Below are 13,259 nucleotides of genomic sequence, written 5' to 3' on the forward strand. Positions count from 1 at the left end.
CCTTCCGCTGAGCCCTTAATTCCGAAAGCGCAGAGATTCCCAGACTCCACCCCGGCCTTGCCAGCCCCCCTCCGCCCCCTGCCTTCTCCGTGTCCGACGCTGCCCTGTCAGACCATAAAGCCCAGCCTCCAGGCCGGGTGGGATGCGAGGTAAGCCGGCGAGGACCCCACCACCCAAACGAGGGCCCTTCCGAAGAGGGCGTGGCTTTCGAGCGGGATTTTGAAAAGGGGACTGAATCACTTAAACATTAAGGGCGACTTCCCCCCACACACTGGGAGTGTTGGCCTGGGACCAGCGTGGGGAGAGGCGAGGTGTTGAATTAACCATCAAGCAAGACAGGTGCGGGGCGCACGTTATTCTTATGCAATCCTCACAGTCGGGAGAGTAGGTCCACTTTACAGGTGAGTCAACTGAGGCCCAGAGAGTGATTAAGTTTCTGAGCGAGGAAGAGGCAGAACTTGCTCCAGAGCTCCTGATCAGCCTCCTGGTACCCATGGTGCCCTCACCTTACACCCGAGCATCCAGGCGCTCCCTGTCTCCCCATCTACCTGAAGGCAGTCCTCACTCAACACCCAGGGTCTCGGGTTCCAAAAGTAAGGGCTAGTACCTGATGCAACAGGAAACAACCTCCCAGGAGTCCTTTATAGCTTAGAGTAAATAAGATGATACTATTTTCCTGCCTCAGGGAGAAGATCTGGAATGAACTAAAGGTGGAGAGAGCATAAAGACAATAGGTGTCTAGAGAGAGACAGGAGACTGTATGAAGAGAAAAAGGGCTGAGAACAGCAGTGGGGGGGACAAAGCTTCTGGTGATCGAGGTCATACTGGCTTACTTACTTCAAAGCTTGGGAAACCGCCCACCAACTCTGGTAAATGTCTGATGGAAGCCGCTCATTTGTCTGGGTTCCATCCTTGACTTCAGGAGAGGGCTTGTTTATGGGTCTGTTTCACTGGTAATAAAATAACAGTGATGCTTGCTGCGTCACCACTTGATAAAGAGGTTCTGAGGAGGGGTTAAGTATTGAACTCTCAAAGTTACATGTAATCAAGAACCGTAAGCATGAGGAAGGACCGGTGCATCTATAAGTGAGGAAGATTCCTGTAAGGCTGCAATTTTGTTCGTTAATCATCAACACTTACTATTTCTCCCCTGAAAGACAGTCACAGTATCTTCTTTCAGTCAAAGAACATTAGAGCAGGTGGAAGATAAGACATGCAATTTGACTACACGAATAAGCTCACACAATGAAATAGTATTACCGGAATTGGAGTTTCTGATCTCTAACCTTTAAAATTAAATGAGATGTGAAAATGCTTTATAAACTGCAAAGGACTATTTAAGTAGGTGTTATCGATAACACTAATCGAGAAGATGCAACAACTGTTAAAATTCATGATGCTGAACATTATTCCATTTTTCTCTTTCCTTTAAGATGACTTATTTGATTTACTAAATGACCCAAAATGAAATTTGAATAAGCCTTCAATTCCAGATCAGTATCTAATCTCAGTAATGGTTTTCACCCTCTGACAACTGGTTGAAAACAATGGGCCTTGAACTGAAAATGGCTTGTGCAAGTTGAGAAACAGCCAAGAGTGCACATATGAAAAGTTTCTGTTCCTTAAAGGTTTGAAGGGACAGTTGGTAGCGGCTACCTGCTCCTGGTTTCAAACTATGCTACAAAGCTTTATAATCAAAACAGTATAGCACTGGCACAAAAACAGACACAGATCAATGGAAAAGAATAGAGTCCAGAAATAAACCCATGCACCTATGGTCAATTAATCTAGACAAAGGAGGCAAGAATATGCAATGGGGGAAAGACAGTTTCTTCAATAAATTGTGTTGGGAAAACTGGATAGCTACATGCAAAAGAATAGAACTAGACCACTTTCTTACACCATAGACAAAAATAAACTCAGGATGGATTAAAGACTTAAATGTAAGACCTGAAACCTAAAAGAAAACATAGGCAGTGTACTCTTTGACATTGGTCTTAGCAATATTTTGGGGGTGTCTGTCTCCTCAGGCAAGGGCAACAATAGCAAAAATAAACAAATGAAGGTACATCAAGCTAAAAAGCTTTCACTCAGTGAAGGAAACCATCACAAAACAAAAAGGCAACATACTCAATGGGAGAAAATATTTGCAAATGATATATCTGATAAGGAGTTTGTATTCAAAATATACAAAGAACTCATACAACTAACATCAAAAAAACTAACATTAAAGAAAGGGTAGAAGACCTGAGTAGACATTCTTCCAAAGAAGACAATACAGATGGCCAACAGGCACATGAAAAGATGCTCAGCATCACTAATCATCAGGGAAATGCAAATCAAAACTACAATGAGATATCACCTCACATCTGTCAGGATGGCTATTATCAAAAAGACAAATAAATATTGGCAAGAATTTGGAGAAAAGGAAACCCTCCTGCACTGTTGGTAGGAATGTAAATTGGTGCAGCCACTATGGAAAACAGTATGGAGAGTCCACAAACAATTAAAAATAAAACTACCATATGATTCAACAATTCCATTCTTCTGGGGTATTGATCCAAAGGAAGCGAAAACACGAATTTGAAATTGTATATGCACCCCAATGTTCACTGCAGCATTATTACAATAACCAAGATATAGAAACAACCTAAGTGTCCACCGATAGATGAATGGATAAAGAAGATATGGTAAATATATACAATGTTATATTATCCATAAAAAGAATGAAATCTTGCCGTTTATGACAACATGAATAGACTTAGAGGGCATTATGCTACGTGGAATAAGTCAGACAGAGAAAGATCGATACTGTATGATTTCATTTATATGTGGAATCTAAAAAAAAAGTGAACAAACAAAACAAAACAGAAACAGATTCATAGATACAGAAACCATACAGGTAGTTGTCAGGGGAGAGGGGTATGGGAAGGTGGACAAAATAGGGAAAGGGGATAAAGAGGTACAAACCTGCAGTTATAAAATAAAGAAGTCACAGAGATGTAACATACAAGATAGGGAATACCGTCAACAATATTGTAATAACTTTGGTGAGAAATGGTAACTGGACTTATCATGGTGATCATTTCATAAAATATAACAATATCGAATCACTATGTTGTACACCTGAAACTCATATACTAAGTCAACTGTACTTCAATTTTAAAAGATTTTAAATCACTAATATGTAAATTAGGCAAAGTACTCTGTAATAATTGCTTCATTTTGTTACTGTTTCTGTTTGTGTAAAACCACTAGAAACATTTTTAATAGAAGAGATTATTTTACAATTCTACTACAGATTTTACTTTTTTTACTGTTATTCAAGATCAAAGTTTAAATACAGTAACAGTAGCATTTACAGAGAAACATGAACATCGTTCTTTGATAATGAAAATGTCTTTGCTGTTAAAGGAACACAATAGGACTTTATGTGATGAAAGTTTACTAGATATTACAGGAAGAGGTTTATAAAATATCCTCATCTCAGCCTGTGATTTCTCTGAAAGCAAGAGAATTACTAAAAGCCCGTGTGAAAATACTTCAGCCAAAGTAACATCAGTCTGAAGAAATGTAAGGATTCCAGCATGTTCTACCATCACGCATGTGCTGATGAGAACATACCTACTGAAAAGCACTTTTTAGGGCCTCTTATTTGCAGATTTCCGTTTCGGAAAGGAGCAAAACAATTTTTGTTTTGGTTTCGATGCGGTTGTGTCATTTTGACAAACCCGTTCTTTGATTTTGAAGTTTCAAGAACTTTCTCTTGCACTCAGAACTGCTCATGAGTTTTCAACATCTTTTAAATTACACGGAATGTGGATAGACTCCTTTCCTGTGAGTTTAATGAAGGAAGGCTTTGGATGGCTTTAAAGTTAACCAAACCATGGCTTTGGTTAACTTCACTTGACACAGCCAAATGCTGTGAGTGTTGCTGGGTATATATGGAGTAAGCTAAATGCTTTCTGGAGGGTTTAAGTATTCCTAGGCTGCTAATTAGAGAGATTAAAAGGAACCCTTCAGAGAAATGGTACCTCAAAGGTCAGACCAGAATTGTTTATCAAAGCAAAACAGAAGAAACACTAGGCATCTATATTGTTGATACCAAAAAAAAGAGGGATTTACTATCTGAATTAGTGATGAATCATATAATCTGGAAATAACATAAAATGCCTACAATCCAATAAATTTCTGTCTAGCTTTGAACAATTTGAAATTTCCAAATCGTATTAATGTTAAACAATAAAGTAAAATTTTGTCTCAGCTCTCATATTCAATTGATGATGTCCCCTTCAGTAACTGTTTCCCCTTCTATCACTACCACTCACCTCCATGATATGGGTTGCAACATAATTTCTAATTCAGTTACTTCCATGTTTGGAATTACAAAAATATTTGTCCATGGAAACAATCTAAAAAACTGCTTTTAGATACTTTCACTAGCCCATAACTAAGCTGATATACCTGAAAGCCTACTGTATTTCACTTAAAAATCAAAAATAGAAGAAGCTAATTTGTGGTAATACAATTGCACACTATAGAAAAAAATAGAAAGTGTTGCTTTTTTGCGTTGCCTTGTGGCAACTGGGTTATATGATACTCGCCTTGTGCTCGGTGCACTCTAAGCACCTTGGATACAGACTCATCTAACTCTCCCAGGCCCAGCTAAAATGTTCAGATTCAGAGTGACTCAGTTCAGGAGTGTCCCATCTCAGGGCTGATGCTCTCTGCAAACCTGTGAAAACATTCAGAATCAACTGAGATAACTCACTTAGCTCTTTTCCCATTATCTGCTAAATGGGAGACAGGAGTAGGCCCAAAGTATTGAGAATGAAGGAAAACTAGCCTAGACTTCACTTTCTCCCTATTTGGGGGTCAAGCATCTGCAGTTAAAACAACTTAGATCTATGTGGAAAGATCTGATGGATGCATCACTAAAGCAAAAAACCAAAGTGCAGAACAAAAATGCTATATTTGTAGGGGGGAAAAATGTCTGTTAATGCATGAACTATCTACAAAGAGATCCAAGAAATGGAACTGTATACCTGTTAGTCTGAGAAAAAGAATTTGGGAGACAGAGGGCAGAATGTGGAGGTGGGAGAGATTTTTCATTGTGTACTTTTTCAAGCTGTTTGGATTTTGGTCTCATTTGCAAGCAATATGGTTCCATGCACACACAAAAAAGCTTTTTTAAGAAGAACCAAATGAAAGAAATCTCCTGAGAGAAAGGTCTCAATGCTTTGATGCCTCAATATTTTTCACATGAGGAGAACTGCAATAAAATTCAGGCTCTCAAGAGAGTGAGCAGATGGTGAGGAGAAAATTGGAGCCCCCAGAGGCAGGACACCTGGAGGGTGGAGGGAGAGAAGGAGTCACGCTGTCTTGGGCCATTTGTCCGGCCCCTCCTTGGGCAGTTATGGGGAAGTTGTGTGGTAGGCAGAATTCTAAGACAGCCCCCAAGATTCCCACCCTGTGGTAAACACAGTTTGTAAAATCTCCTCGCCTTGAGTGTGGGCAGAATCCATGAATATGATAGGATATCTTCCTGTGACCAGGTTTCTAATCAGTTGTCTTTGAATCCAAAGGGAGATTATCCAGTTGGGCCGGACCTAAACATGTGAATCCTTAAAAGGGCTCAGCCCTTCAGGAAGTCAGAGACACATGCCCCTGCTGGCCTGGACACAAACATCCATGTCAGGAACTGTCTACAGAGACCACACGGCAAGAAACTGTGGTTGACATCTAGGATCTGAGAGTGTTCCCCAGCCAACAGCTACCAAGAAAATTGGCAACCTTGGTCCTATATATGGAATTCTGCCAACAACCTGAATGGGCCTTGAAGGAGTCCCCCCAGGCCTCACACGAGAACTGCAGTGTTCTCAGCTGTAATGTGCCCAGATTTCTGACTGACAAGACCTTGAAATAATAAATGGATGCTGGTTTTTTTTTTGTTTTTGTATACCAAAGGACCTTTATTACTTTTCCTCTAAATTCTTAAATACTTATAAAATGTCCATGCTCTAGTTATAGTATCATTTTATAGACACTTAAAATGCATCTTCATTTATAAATATTTTACATTTAGTTCATAGAACAGATCATTTAATGGGTACTGTTTTAAGCTGCTAAATTTGTGGTAATTTTTAGACAACAGTAAAACACTAATAAGGTCTTTTGATTAGAGGAGCCCAGTGGATAATGAGAGTCTCCAGTGGATCCTGATCCTGGAATCCCCAGTCACTTATTATGAGAGCTATGTAAGCAGGAAAAGAAGGGCCAGTTTTGGGGGGAGGGATGCATTATTTCTACCTGTCACATATCCTCCAAACCAAGTAACTTAATTTTGCCTTGTTAAATCTAAACTTTGTCATATAGTACTCCTTATTAGTGTAATTTTTAGTAAGAAAGAAAATAACAACCCCACACCTCCTCCTCTTTAATGTTTAAATATTTACATTTCATTTGTTAGTGCTTTTCCATTAATTTTTTTTTTTTTTTTTTTTTGGTTGCACTGGGTGTTAGTTGTGGCAGGCGGGCTCCTTAGTTGCGGCATGCAGACTCTTAGTTAGGGGATGTGCGTGGAATCGAACCCACGCCCCCTGCATTGAGAGCACAGAGTCTTATCCACTGTGCCACCAGGGAAATCCCAGTGCTTTTCCATTAATTTTTAAAATCTAATGAATTACTAGCATCCTAACAACTAACAACTTTATACTACTAATGAGTGATTAGACAGTATACATTATTTAATTTATAATACAATAATTTCATTTTCTCATGATATAAAACAGAAAGTCTTTCCCCAGAAAAATGCCATACCTGGAATAAGTTCTCTTTTTATCCTCCATCTCTGGTTCTTTCTTTATGCTTATCATCATTGTGCTGACAACTAATTCTGAGAAGAAAGTTCCAGAATGACATTCTGGCCATTATGCCCATAGAAATCTCACTATTCCCTGCTGTTTGTGGCCTTCATGTTTATTATGTAGTTAGTTATATAATAAAAGGGTTAAGTTGGTCTTGAGATCATATTGCTCCATCACTGAAGACCTTTGCAAAGAATGTAACCCCCTCCAAAAATAGGCTCCACCTGGATATTTTATTTAATGTAGGCTTAGATGGAAAGTTTCTCTTTCTACTCTATTTATCTTACTAGGATTTTAAAAATATTTCATCTCCTTTCTACCACTACTCCACTGAATTTGTTCTTGTTAAAACTATCCTTGACCTACCTGCCAAGCCAATGGACACTTTTCTATCCTCATCCTTCTCACTTCTCTGCATCATTTGGTACTGTTGACCACTCCCACTTTATTGAGATATGACCCAGCCACTCTCACCTACCTGGCTTTTAGGAAGGGCTGGCTTCATGAGGATGTGACCTGAACGGTGGCACAGGGCCCCATACTCAGGGCCTCATGCTTGGCTCTGCTGTTGCCATCTTGAAATTCTTAATAATTTTTGGACAAGAGATCCCACAGATTATACAGCCAATCCTGTTTTTAGAGCATAATTTTGTTTTGCTTTCTCTGCTGTGATCTACACATTCTTTCCCCATCTCGTTTGTGGCCCCTCTTTTCTGACATGAATACTGGTATTACCACACTTGCTCTTTGTGACTTTTCACATCCTCCCTCGGTAAACTCTAACTACAGTTATTGTTTTTGGACAGCCTCTAAGTCGTTTACCCATACTTCTATGTCTGTCACACAAGCCTGTGAACCTGTCTCCTAAATATTTCTTTCTACTTTTTTTTAAATTTTATTTATTTTATTTGTTTATTTTTGGCAGTGTTGGGTCTTCATTACTGTGCACGGGCTTTCTCTAGTTGTGGCGAGCGGAGGCTACTCTTCATTGCAGTGCACAGGCTTCTCTTTGTGGTGGCTTCTCTTGTTGCAGAGCACAGGCTCTAGGCACGTGGGCTTCAGTAGTTGTGGCACGCAGGTTTCAGTAGTTGTGTCTCGCAGGCTCTAGAGCACAGGCTCAGTAGTTGTGGCCCATGGGCTTAGTTGCTTGGCGGCATGTGGGATCTTCTTGGACCAGGGCTCAAACCTGTGTCCCCTGTATTGGCAGGCAGATTCTTAACCATTGCGCCACAGGGAAGCCGGTATTTCTTTCTGCTTTTTATCTACTGTTATTAATTAAGCCCAGTCATGATTGCAGTATAGACCAGTGCAGTAGTCTTCTAACTCAATTTCCTAACTCCAGTCTTGCCTTCTAATCCATCCACTACCATGATTTTCTCCTGGAATAAACCTTGTCCCATAATCCAACCTTTCTACTACAATGAGCATTCTTTCTAAAATAGTTATATGATTTTACCATATTCCTTAAATTTTTCTATGATTCCCCAGTGCTTTCAAGATAAAAGTTCAAACTCCTTAGAATTAAACACAAAGCTCTCATATTATGAGCTAACACTATCTTTCCAGGTAATTTCTAGCCATATATCCACCAATCTATCTGTTGCTGTGATTGCATTAAGGGTATTTCTTACGTGGTCAGTCTGAATCCATGGCACCAATGTAACACTAGGCACAATATAAATGCTCTAAACATGTTATCTGAACAAATGAATGATATCAGCTTGTTTTAGCGATTTATAGTCAAGATTAGAAAATAGTCAAACCTAGAAAATAAAAATGAATATGATGGTGCAACCAGTTTTTCTAAGTGATTCATAATGTACTTCTTTTATGAGTGTACATCTCACAATAGTTGAGGCTTGCGTTATTAGTTTTCCATCTCAAAGAATTTTTATCTTTGAAATCTTCCTAAAGCTCAACATTGTGATCATAATTGAGACATTCTATCTTTGTGTTTCCATGGCTCTGGGAATTCTACCAGAAATCGCTATTGGAGACAGATTCAACTGTTGTCCAGATAGTAGGCAAGATAAATGCCTCATTGCATCCCTCAAATAAGGATGATAAAAGTATCAGTACCCTTTTTCTCTCTTTCCATTCCCAAGTATCCAATGCCCTCTTTTAGGCTCTAGAATACTGAATTTCTAACATTTTTGCTCATTTACTCTCAAACAGAATTTTACAAAAACAACACTCACACATTTTTAAGTTGATATCCATCTTTTATCAACACTTTAAATAGTTGCAAATGATCTAAGTCAGATGTTTAATAACTCTTTTAGATGTACCCAATGGAAATTATATATGCTAGTAATTTGCTGACCCCATCATCCATTTAAAAACACAGGTACAAGTTCTTGTACATGTACAAGTTTAACAACTGGAAAGTTTATATTATTCATCTCCTTTAACTTTTATTTCCTTTCCACTTTCTCCATAGAATTTTCTCCTAATATTAGTAGTTTATATGCTTGAAAGTTATTTTAATCATATTTCTTGGGAATTCCCTGGCGGTCCAGTGGTTAGGGCTCCGCACTTTCACTGCTGAGGGCCTGGGTGGGGGAACTAAGATCCTGCAAGCCAAGCAGCCAAAAAAAAAAAAAAAAAGTCATATTTCTTTACAATAAAAACATGTGCATACTAAAATTAAACATTTTTAAATTTCTTTTTTATTTCCTCTGACCATAGACTTTAAGTGTTAATTTTTTAAATACAGAGTTATACATTACAAGGATTATGAATTCATAATAGATTAGAAAGACAAAAATAAATGATATATTCTGGTGAATAACTATTAAACAGAATAAGATTTTATGGAAAATGCATTTCTCAGTGAGATTTATAAGGTTTTCTCTCTTTTTATTATTTAGTTATTTATTTATTTTTTTGTGGTACGCGGGCCTCTCACTGTTGTGGCCTCTCCCGTTGTGGAGCACAGGCTCCAGATGTGCAGGCTCAGCGGCCATGGCTCACGGGCCCAGCCGCTCTGCAGCACGTGGGATCCTCCCGGACTGGGGCACGAACCAGTGTCCCCCACATTGGCAGGCGGACTCTCAACCACTGCGCCACCAGGGAAGCCCGATTTATAAGGTTTTTAAAAATTAGTTCATGGATGAATGTTACTGAAAGCTGGAATAAACCAGCATTCTACAAAAAAAATGCATACAAAGAAAAGAGAAACTCTTTACATAAATAAAAGGAGATAGAAAGAGTTTTGATATACAATTCATTTGGTTATTTGAACTTCTTCTAAGGTCATATATTAAGAATTACATAGTGATCTATCATAAAAATTTTTTTAAGTTGTCTAAATACTGAGTATTTAGTACTTAAAATACTTAGTAGCTGAATACGTAAGTAGTTTCTTTTTCTGTTTTGTTGAGAAGCAGAGTTGGAAACCATCCAGCTTGCCGAAGGCTTTGTCACCCACTTATTCGTCATTCAATTTCTCAGTTTGGGGGAACTATATCAAAAAGGTTTTACCAAGACTTATCAAATTACTACTAATGAAATGTCTTACTCCTTCACTGGAGAGGACACTTCTTTAATCCAGCAGGCTCAGAAAGGACTGAGGAAATTACAATATTGTTGACGTCAACAACTTTTCCAATAAAATGTTGTTAAACATTTAAATATCTTTTCATGTACTTTTGATATTTTTTTGTCAAAATTTGGAGCCGCAGATTTAGATTGAAGGACGATATCCACTATATAACACTAGTTGATAGTCCTCACTGTTAAGCCAGTCAGCCCAATGAGATTTTCTATGAGATAAATTCCAACTTCATTTTTTTTAATTTTTGAATTTTAATTTATTTTTTTATACAGCACGTTCTTATTAGTCATCAATTTTATACACATCAGTGTATACATGTCAATCCCAATTTCATTTTTCAATTCAAAAACTTGGTAGTATAGGTGTCCTTGTAACAATAAGCTCAATTCTGCACACTAATTCTAAAATAGATGGAGCGCCGAATGGTGCTGTAACATGAATTTCTTTTGATAATAGATCACAAACAATGTCATGTTCATTGTTTCTTACTAACGTTCTCTTTCCTCGGCTCTCAAGGGGACTGGCTCTCCATTCTGACTTAGTCCAAATAAGGAGTTTTCTTGCACTTTCTTTAGAAGAAGGAACTTTGCTGTAGTAATACAACTCCCAGAATACCTTTCACTTAAGCAATTCCAGAACTGCTGAAAGTCCCGGAGTTGAATTGCGCAATCAAACTCTGAGACAATAACAGTCTATGTTTTCTTTCAAATTCCTACTTCCTGAAACGGAGGCCGTTTATGAGAAACAGTATATTTCAGGGAGGTTGTGCTATAATTAACTTTTTTCAGAGTTAGATTTGCTAGTTTTATCGTGTATTTCCTCTTCTTCGAGATAAAGGTGAGTATCAGCCTTTTAATGACAAAAACTCAGTAGATGTGGGTATAAAAGATGACATAGTTTTTAAGGCAGTATTTTCTTAAATTGTGACCCTGTTTCCACCTGGTGGCCTTCTCTACATTGAAATAACTTTGGAGCTCCAAGAACATTTGCACTTCTGAAAACTCCCCAGAAAGAGAGGGGGAGGGGAGAAGGACCACCTACAGCAGTAAAGTTAGGTTATTAGGAAGAGAAAAGAAACCAGCTTCTTTTTTTTTTTTTTTTTGAATATTTTATTTATTTTTGGATGCGTTGAGTCTTCGTTGCTGTGCGCGGGCTTTCTCTAGTTGCGGTGAGCGGGGGCTACTCTTCGTTGCGGTGCTCCGGCTTCTCATTGCAGTGGCTTCTCTTGTTGCGGATCACGGGCTCTAGGCGCACGGGCTTAGTAGCTGTGGCTCGCAGGCTCTAGAGCTCAGGCTCAGTAGTTGTGGAGCACGGGCTTAGTTGCCCCACGGCACGTGGGATCTTCGCGGACCAGGGCTCGAACCTGTGTCCCCTGCGTTGGCAGGCGGATTCTTAACCACTATGCCACCAGGGAAGTCCCGAAACCCCTTTCTTTTAAAGGCTTAAATAATGGATACTTCCCTGGCGGTCCAGTGGTTAAGACTCCGGGCTTCCACTGCAGGGGGCGCAGGTTCCACCCCTGGTCAGGGAACTAAGATCCCCCACGCCGCGCTGGGCGGCCAAAAAAGAAAAAAAAAAAAAGTTTATATAATAAAGTCCTCAAGTCATGAGACTTGCTAGAACTGCTGCTAGTGAACATCTGGCTTTATTTATCACTGAATCATGATCTTTGATTACAGGAACTGGGATTACTTATTTGAAAAATTAACCTTGGGACGTTTGCCTGGAGTATATAGGTAGTGATAACAGAAACTGTCACTTTTATCATGGCCTCAATAGTTTTGCCAGGAAACAGATAAGGCTGAAAAATTGCTCTTCTCATTTGGGATGAACCCCGAGGGGAATTCTGGATGTGGAGAAGCATTATGTAGAGAGAAAGTATGAAAAATTAAAATCCTTCGTATTTCTATTCAAAAGAGTCCTTTCATTAACCAATTTTAGCATTTAAAATTAGGGGTCCGGATGACTTTTTAAAGCCACAGATTAAAACCTTTAGAATTGTTTGGAATTTGCAGGTGGGTGAGGGCGAAAAGAGAGGCAGGATCAGAAGGGAGGGGACTTTATGTCACAACATAATGGCATCTCTGTTTGCTTCTATCTCCCTCTGCCTTTTCTTTTTACTTAGTGCAGCTAGTACTCTTATGAGAAACAATATTCGGTTTTGGTTGGCTGATGCTTCATTGTTAAGAACATTTTTAATTCTTCACATGTAATCACTGTTGCTGTACAAGTCTATACATGATGCTTCATCATAGTCTCAAGATTCTGTTGTTTCTCCTCTTTCCTCCTTGACCTCGAATTCAAGTGAACCAAAAAGAGTATTAGTAATTATACCACAGAAGCTGTGCACCCCTAGGTCTGAGTGGTGTGTCAGCAGATTACATGACCGTACGGTGTGCATTATTTTGGGTAAGGGTGGGTGTAGGTTAATTTACCGCTTGGATAACACAACAGATGTAAACAAAAGCCAAGTCAAAAAAAAAAAAAAAAAAAAAAAAAAAGCCAAGTCAAGTCTTTATGTCCACTGACCAAAATAATTTACTTCTGTCTTCCCACCTCCTTTGTCCAAATCCTGTCAACCTGCAGCCTCAAAAGAAACAAAACACTTTAAATTATTCTAGCAATAATTTACTCTCCACTTCAAATGTCTTTTTGAGTCTGAGATGAATTCTTCAAGTTCTTCCCCCAACAAGACTCCAAAATTTTATAGCATCCACTTGCATGAGTAGAGAGACAATAACTACTTTAAACTCTAAAATATTATTTTTTGAAGTTAAAAAAAGCTATATGTAAATTGTGATGGATATTATAAAATCTCACATAAAATAATACTGATT

At 38.7% G+C, this 13,259-nt stretch overlaps 1 protein-coding gene across 13 annotated transcripts in view; it reads left to right on the top strand.

Annotated features, from left to right (window-relative positions):
• The first annotated feature begins 49 nt into the window (after positions 1-49).
• The window catches only part of ALPK1 (alpha kinase 1), a 144,215-nt gene continuing 131,005 nt past the window's right edge, over positions 50-13,259 (top strand). For 7 of the 13 annotated variants that reach the window (XM_027103531.1, XM_027103537.1, XM_027103530.1 and 4 more), the window contains exon 1: positions 11,122-11,259. The gene's annotated coding sequence lies outside the window, so the exon portion shown is untranslated. Of the gene's footprint in view, positions 150-11,114; positions 11,260-13,259 lie in introns of those variants that run through there. The other 6 variants (XM_027103540.1, XM_027103541.1, XM_027103536.1 and 3 more) reach the window with 5 other exon arrangements.

The sequence above is a fragment of the Aethalodelphis obliquidens genome, unplaced genomic scaffold (assembly GCF_003676395.1).
Source record: "Aethalodelphis obliquidens isolate GAN/ISIS:26980383/991018 unplaced genomic scaffold, ASM367639v1 scaffold6, whole genome shotgun sequence".
NCBI lineage: Eukaryota > Metazoa > Chordata > Mammalia > Artiodactyla > Delphinidae > Aethalodelphis > Aethalodelphis obliquidens.